Source organism: Myotis davidii, unplaced genomic scaffold (genome assembly GCF_000327345.1).
Source record: "Myotis davidii unplaced genomic scaffold, ASM32734v1 scaffold217, whole genome shotgun sequence".
In the NCBI taxonomy this organism is placed as follows: Eukaryota; Metazoa; Chordata; class Mammalia; order Chiroptera; family Vespertilionidae; genus Myotis; species Myotis davidii.
In genome coordinates this window covers 1,529,428-1,537,592 of record NW_006290034.1, presented here as the reverse complement: position 1 = coordinate 1,537,592, position 8,165 = coordinate 1,529,428, and the positions used below count along the sequence as shown (strand labels likewise).

At 54.7% G+C, this 8,165-nt stretch overlaps 1 long non-coding RNA gene across 1 annotated transcript in view; it reads right to left on the bottom strand.

Annotated features, from left to right (window-relative positions):
• Nucleotides 1-2,452: 2,452 nt before the first annotated feature.
• LOC107182953 overlaps nt 2,453-8,165 on the bottom strand; it is a 24,497-nt gene continuing 18,784 nt past the window's right edge. The window contains exon 3 of the long non-coding RNA XR_001513712.1: nt 2,453-2,469. This is a non-coding gene — a long non-coding RNA (uncharacterized LOC107182953). The remainder of the gene's footprint in view (nt 2,470-8,165) is intronic.

The following is an 8,165-nucleotide window of genomic DNA, read 5'->3' as shown; positions in this document are numbered from 1 at the left end:
TGTGTGTGCGCGTGCGCCATTCTCTAGCCAGCGCCTCTGGGCTCCTCAGGTTGGCAGGACGTCCAAGGTGCCCCGGGGGTCAGAGGTCCTCCTTGCGGGTCTGTTTAGAGTCCCTCCAGCCTCTGGACCTTCTCTACTGAGACACCCTCATTCATTCTAGTCGTCGCTGGCCTCCTTTCCTCCTGCCTCCCCGTAGTCTCTCTCTCTCTCTCTCTCTCTCTCTCTCTCTCTCCATTCATCCCCTCCCCTTTGCAAATGGATAAGGAAACGGTGATGGGAGGAGAGAGCAAAGGCCCAGGACGCGGAAAACAGCTAGCGTTCCCCCTCCCTCCACGTCTCTCTCCCTCCCCCGGCTTCTCTCCCACCCCACCCCTGTGCCTTGCTCTGTCTCCCCACCTCCACCCCCACTGCTCATCCCTGGGGCTTCTCTGAGCCATTGTCTCCTCTGGAAAAGTGTTGACTTATTGCCTCCTGCCCTCGTGAGCTGCCGGGAGAAGCAGGTGGGTGAGAACGCTCCTTGGAGACCATCAATCGCTTGGTACATCCGAGAAACACACCATGTGAGCCGATTTCCCGGGTCAAGTAGCCACCTGGGCCGGCGATGCTGCCGCCCGCTCTGGGGCCGCTCAGCCCGTCTGGCACACCCACTCCGTGGTGGAGGGAAAGGAGCGAGCGTTTCATGCTTTTTCTTCTCCGAGTTTCCTGTAGAAAGAATAGCAAACACAAGGCCCCAATAAGAAATGGTCTCCTAACTAATGCTGACAGAACATGGCTCCGGTGCCCACTGCTGTCTTTCCGTGTATTTCAGCATGTTCAGAGGATTGTCAAGATTGTTAGAGAGAGTTATCTCATTTGTTGGAGAGAGAGAATGGGTCCGGGGACCAGTGTTAATGCCCCTGGTAAGCACAGATGGCCTCAGATTAATTCTCCAGTCGGCACTGTGCCAGGAAGACAACACCATGATAACACGTGGCATTCCCTGGTCCTTTAACGAGTAGGCTGCTCACTGCCCTTCGGGGTGCATGGAGTTATAGCTCCCAGCCTCCGTGCCCTTGTGAGGGGAGAGAGAAGTCGTTAGCTTGGTGCCTGATCAGAATTCACTGTCGCCCTGCTGGCTACAGTGAACCAGGAGGTCACGGTTCAATTCCCGGTCAGAGAACCTGCCTGGGTTGCAGGCTCGATCCCCAGTGTGGGACATGCAGGAGGCAGCTGATCCATGATTCTCTCTCATCATTGATGTTTCTATCTCTCTCTTCCTCTCCCTTCCACTCTGAAATCAATAAAAAATGTATTTTTTTAAAAGAATTCACTGTAAGCATGTGTGAAGTACTGAGTAAGTGACGGCTCTTCTTCTAACATAGATGCCGATAACGTTTATTGATTGTGCGCAGTGGAAGGACACGGCGTGTTCATCACGTCTGTGGGTGAAGGGGGCGCACCATTTACGGTTCGCACCCCGCCTCGGGTACTCCGTCTGGGGAGCGGAGGCGGTTTGCTCCGGTGGGTAAAGGGCGCATCGAGGGCCTGAGCCTGTGACTTCGTGCCCAGTGCTGCCACTCGTTTGGTTCCTAGCACCAACGGTGGCACTCCGACCTGGTCAAAGCCAGGGACACCACGTCAATGTGCTCTTCGCGGCCTCCACACGCTGGCTCATGTGCAGACGCGGTAACAGACAGGAAAAGGGATTTAAAATCTGTGTTTAAAGACAGGACTTCCTTGGTTCCTACCAGCAGGGGAGTAGCCCCAGGCCCCATTCTCCCGGGCCCAGCGTCCCCCCCCCAACCCCGGGGGGAGCAGGCGCTCTGACGGGAGCCGTCATGGCCACTGGCCTGCGGGGACCCTGTGGACACGGTGGGAGGATGTCATCGGCGGGAAGGTGGTTTAACTCCGTGAGATGACGGGCCGCCCTGGGTCCTATGGAGGCGGTTCCGGAGGGCGCGGGCGCGCGCGGCGGGCGGTGACTTTCTTAGTCGCTGTGGCAGGTGTGGCTGCAGAATCACCGTCAGGACAGTCACCTGCTGTTTGTAAAAGCGGAACCCCGGAGAGCGATGCTGCAGGCCAGGCGTGTTTACCACGCTCAGCGTGGTCGTTTGGTGGACTTCTCTCAGTGCGTGCGTGCGTGTGTGTGTGTGTGTGTGAGTGTGTGTGTGTGATATCTATCTATCCATCTATCTATCTATCTATATCTCTATATATATGTATCTATGTATCTATATATCTATATCTATAGCTATATCTATATCTATAGATATAGATCTATGTATCTATATATCTGTGTATCTATGTATCTCTATCTCTAGCTCTAGCTCTATATCTATATCTGTATCTATGTCTATATCTGTACCTGTATCTATATCTATATCTATATCTATATCTATATCTATATCTATATCTATACACTAGAGGCCCAATGCATGAAATTTGTGCAAGAGTAGCCCTTCCTTCCCCCTGGCTGCCACACCAGCTTCCCTCTGACACCCCGGACCCTGGCTTCCCTCGCAGCCCTGGCTTCGTCCGGAAGGACATCCGGTCTAATTAGCGTATTACGCTTTTATTATTATAGATATAAATATGTGTGTGTGTGTGTGTGTAACACATTTGTTATTTTTTGTAGGAATACATTTTTATCTCCTTTGCTTTTAGCATCTAGACCAGCTGTGGGCAAACTACGGCCTGCGGGCCAGATCCGGCCCGCTTGAAATGAATAAAACTATTGAAAAAAAAGACTGTACCCTTTATGTAATGATGTTTACTTTGAATTTATATTAGTTCACACAAACACTCCATCCATGCTGATGTTCCGGCCCTCCGGTCCAGTTTAAGAACCCATTGTGGCCCTCGAGTCAAAAAGTTTGCCCACCCCTGATCTAGGCGGTCTCCCCTCCCCACAGAAAACCCCAACTTTCTGGCACATTCTGCGTTCCCCTTCCAGACCCGGCATCAGCTCCTCTGGGCGGATCTCTCGGGCACCCCCGGGTGGAAGCCCTGCCTTCTCCCCTCCGACTCCTTCGTCTCTCTCACAGATTATGGCTTTGAGATAAGCTCATCTTGCTCTTACCTCTCTTCATGCTCCCATCACTAGACGTGAGCCTCTCCAAGCGGGGGTGTTGCCGTCCGACTCCAGCCCATGCCACCAGATGCCCTTCTCTGGCTAATTGTGGTGGATACGTTTTCCAGACGCCCCCTGAAATCTGTGGTGATGAGATTATAATGGCCACACGGCTACTTAATGACCATCATTAAGGCAGGCCGAGCAGGCCAGGGCCTCCCTGTTCTGTAAGTGCAATGTGTTAAGTATCGGAAGCCATGAGTGAAGGTCCGGCCAGGAACTCAGGGTTCCGTGTCCTCAAGCTGACAAGCTTCAGGCAGAAACCCCCCTAAGCCAGTGGCTGTCCGCTGCACCCTGTCCCGGGGGAGCAAGCTGCGGGGGTACAGGGACCGGCCTTACGCAGCCTTACGCCGTGTTCACTCCAGGGCGGGACGTGTCTCCAACGATTCCTGTCGACCCCCAGAGCGTGAAAGTCTGTAATTGCACCAATAAAGAGGCCATTTTTAGCATTTGTCAGGCTAATTAAAAGTCACTACTTTCATCAATAAAAAAATCATTTTTAAAATATCCACAATGTTCATTAAATCAGTTGTTAATTAACAGCAAGACAGCGAAGACTTATAGCAGCCTCTTCGGGTGGGACCCTGGGGATGAAATGCTGGTGAGGACCAGGACTCTCTCCCTCCCTTTCCTCCCTCCCTCCTTCCTTCCTTGAGCAAGTATTTGTGGAATGCCTTCCATGGGTAGCAGAACTGAAAGTAAGGATAACCGAGGTTACCTAACTCGCTCCAAAGCCCCGCACCAGCAGAGCCCATCTCCCCCTTCTGCAAACCTTCCAGAGCAGGCTCAGGAGATAGGAGGCTGTGAGGTCAAAGGGCAGCGAGTGGGAATGCATCCTGGCGCCTGCCTGGCCCCACACCAGCCCCCAGCGCTGTCCCCTCCCCACGGGGGCGGGACTGTGTCGTACCATCCCCTCCACACTGGGTGTGTCGTGCATGGTGCCTCTAGGGCGATGATCCCCCTTTTTTAAGGGGTGCTTTCAGTCATGCAGCAGAAACTATACGTTTCTTTTTTTAAATATATTTTTATTGATTTCAGAGAGGAAGGGAGAAGGAGAGGGAGAGAGAGAGAAACATCAATGATGAGAGAGAATCACGGACCAGCTGCCTCCTGCGCGCCCCACACAGGGGATCGAGCCCGGACCTCCTGGTTCATGGGTCCACCTTTCTCACACTGGGGCGCCCAGTAGTGTGTTTCATGCTAGAAGCAGCTTATAACCCCAGAGGCCTCCTGGAAGCAGACGCCGGTTCTCGGGCACCAGAGCCCGCCGAGTGGGCATGGACTCCTGGCCTCTCCGGCTAAGGGACAGCCCAGGTCTCCGGTCGGTGACGGTGACGGTGACCCCTCGACACGCGCTGCTGCGGCCGGGGGTGCTCGGCCCCGATGCGAGTGAGGAGACTTAGTCAAAACTCGGGCCACCTCTCCGTCTTGGACAAAGGCTCCCTTGTTCCTCTCCCCTCGGCTCCTCGGCACATGATGCCTCGGGGTCCCCTCCCCTTCTCCGGGGTGAGGTCTGGCATACATATCCGGAGGCCGGGACACCCTCCCCTTTGGGAAGAGATGTGTGAATTCAGTGTGAGCGAGAACTTGCTTCTTCTTCGCTGGAACTTCTTAGTCATGACGAAGGCTCTCCCTCTGTTTAAAGTATTTTTAAAAATAAATCCTTACCCAAGGATTTATGTATTGATCCTAGAGAGAGGAATGGAGAGAGAAGCATTGATGTGAGAGGGAAACATTGATCAGTTGCCTCCTGCACGCCCCCTACTGGGAATGGAGCCCCCAACCCGGGCCTGTGCCCTGACCCACATCGGACTGTGACCTCCTGGTGCATGGGACGACGCTCAACCACTGAGCCACACGGGCTGGGCTACCATGCTGTTTAGAAAGTCATTAAACCTTCGTATTTCCCCTCTGGAACCACTAAGCTCGTTTCCCCAGACATGTTCTATATCCCATACTATTTTTCCCCCAACAACACCCCGGTCGATTTAAAGGGCACACCATCTTCTTCCTATGCTGTAAATTGAGCCGCCCATCCGCTCACAGCGGGCTCTGCGTACCGGGTGCATGGGACGCTGCTTCCGGTGCTGCTGTGGGAGGGGGCGCTGGCAGCATTGCTAAGTGAGCTGAGTCATGCTTTCCTGCCGCCCGGGTGGTGACTCACGCCCGGTACCTTTTCATTAGCAATCATAGACTAAGCGGGGGACATGTGACTCAGCGCGGGCAGCTCTCTTTGACAAGAGTTGCCTTGGGGGGGGGGCATAGAAAGTGGGGGGACTCTGCAGAAGGACGTTGGTTCAGTGTTGATTCAGGGACAAGATTCAGTGTTGCTCGGGCAGGGCGATCATCGCGTTCGGCTTCAGTTCACCTCGGGAGGAACTGGGGGAAGGAAAGCAGGATTTTATGGTTCATGGAGGCGTTTCGTTGAAATCCAGGGTTTCTGATTAGGGTGAACTATGAAACCGGGGCACCATATCCCATACTATTTTTCATGGGTGCAGGCTCCGTGGCCTGCGAGCAGGGTCATGAGGCCCAGGGAGCGAGGCTCGGGAGTTCGCTCTTCCAGGTTCATCACAAAACATCTGCCGGTCGGCACGGCTCTGCGGGCTGAGCGTCGTCCCACGCACGGCGAGGCCGCTGGTTCCGTTCACGGGCGGCACGTGCCCGGGTTGCGGGCTCAGTCCCCAAGATGGGGTGTGTAGGAGGCAGTCGATCCATAGTTATCGTTCATCGATGTTCTTCTCGCTCCCTCTCCCTTCTTTTCTCCCTAAAATCTATTTAAAAAAACATTTAAAAAAATACACACAAACATTCCCTCAGCCCTCCCTAGACAAGGCTGTGTGTGTGCTGGCTTCTGCGGATTCAAAGGCGCTGGCGAGGGGCGAGGACGATAGAAGGGATAGAAGATTCCAGAGAGGAGTGATGCTGGCTCGTAGGGGGAGCAGGGAGAGGGGCCGGGCGCCTAGGCTGGGAGCCCTTCCTGGTGGCTGGGGCTGCGGGACGAAGATTCGTTTCAGAGGTGAGGGTGTTGAGTAGAAAATCCGTTACAGTGACACTCAGGGTGAAGTCAGGTCCCTCTCCAGCCTGTAGAGGCACAGGCCCGGGTTGCAGGCTCCATCCCAGTGTGGGGCGTGCAGGAGGCAGCCGATCTGCGATTCTCTCTCATCGTTGATGTTTCTCTCTCTCTCCCTCTCCTTGCCTCTCTCTCTAAAACTCAATAAAAACATATAAAAAAGGTTTCCTACACGCTCCCCTCAGGTTGAGTTTTCTGTTCCTGCCACGAGAAACCCACCAAGGGGCAGGCTCCGTAGACGCGTGGGGCGCCGAGGAGGGGGCGAGGCAGGAACCGAGTTCCTGCGTTTCCGTTTGCGAGCTTCCCTCCTGCCTGATGCTCTCTCCAAGCTGAGGGTGGATCGGACCCCCGGGAGCCTGTGTCAGGGATGGGAGGGCAGGCTAGTCCGTTGAACGCATGTTCCCCGAGGGCGGGCCGGGCCCTGGGAGGGACCGGGCGTCACCGGCCTGGTGTCCAGCAGAGCCGTACGTGTTGGTGCAGGAGAAATCTCAGGCACACAGCAGCGCAGGTCTTTGGAGCTAGGAGGGGAAATATAAAATCCCTGTCCGCTCCACGACGGTCATGGTGAGCTGCCACGCTGGGCAGGGGTCCCTGGGGAATTCTTCTTAAGCCGCGGCCAGAGACACCCCAGGCGGTCCGTGAGAAAGCCGGGCCCCTTGGTATTAGAGGGGAGAACGCCAGTCTTTCTTAGCCTCATGTCAGAAAGGTTGGGCCATGTCCTCCCCTGGCCTTGGCCGGCGGCACAGGTAACATCTCGAAACCCCACCTCAATGCCCTTTGACTTCCTACCTGTGTCCCTTGTCAGAATAAGAGCTTTCTCTCTCATTGTGTGAATGAACCCTTGTTTTCTTTTTTAAAAATATATTTTTAGTATTGATTTCAGAGAGGAAGGAAGAGGGAGAAAGAGAGCTAGAAACATCAATGATGAGAGAGAATCATGGATCGGCTGCCTCCTGCACGCCCCCACTAGGGATCGAGCCTGCAGCCCAGGCCTGTGCCCCGACCAGGAATCCAACCGTGACCTCCTGGTTCACAAGTTGATGCTCAGCCACTGAGCCTCGCTAGCTGGGCCCCTTTTTCTTTTTCTTTAAACGTTCTCTCTCCTCTTCCTAACAGCCAGGGATGGGAGGAGCCGTCACTCTATGGAGTGCCTTCCTCAGCGTTACTCCGTCATTTGTGCAGAGCCCGCTGCTTCCCCCATTACCATAAATAGCTGCCGGCTGGTCCCTCCTCAGGCCGCTCTGCTCAGGAGGAGGAGGACTTTGGCTTTTTTCACTCTCCCCAGCGATCCTGGGACACAAGCCCGGCCGGATATACGGGACCGACCCTGAACACAGACTCCTAAGACCGAGCAAGTGTGACGTCGGCAGCCAAGTTCACAGGTTGTCACAGGAAAGCTAACTGGGAAGAAATGACACTCCTGCACGCGGGAGTTCATACAGGAGAGCGTTTTAGAGGGACGGAGAGGGATAGAGAGTTAGAAACATCCATGAGAGAGAAACATCGATCAGCTGCCTCCTGCACACCCTCCACTGGGGATGTGCCTGCAACCAAGGTACATGCCCTTGACCAGAATTGAACCTGGGACCTTTCAGTCTGCAGGCTGACGCTCTATCCAGTGAGCAAACCAGTCAGGGCCCACAGGAGAGCTTTGAGCCGCCAGATGCTTCTTCCTAAAAAAAGCAGAAGAACAAAACAGCGTCAGGGCAAGCTGGACGCCAGAACCGGCCAACGGGGAGTGGAGTCCTGGCCTTGGGCCTTACTCGCCCAGGGACCCTCGATAAGTTATACAGTCTCTCCACGCCCTCGAGGGCTCATCCATAAGACGGAGGCGGTGAAATCATGCCTCCGTGGGCACCTGGAAATGATGAGTCTTGTGGTCATGTGAACCTCTGAGAAGGGTTCGAACTTGTAACTTTTAGCTGATTTTTCGGACCAGGAATGAACTCCCCCTCCCCCTTCTCCCCTTTCTCCCCACCCCCC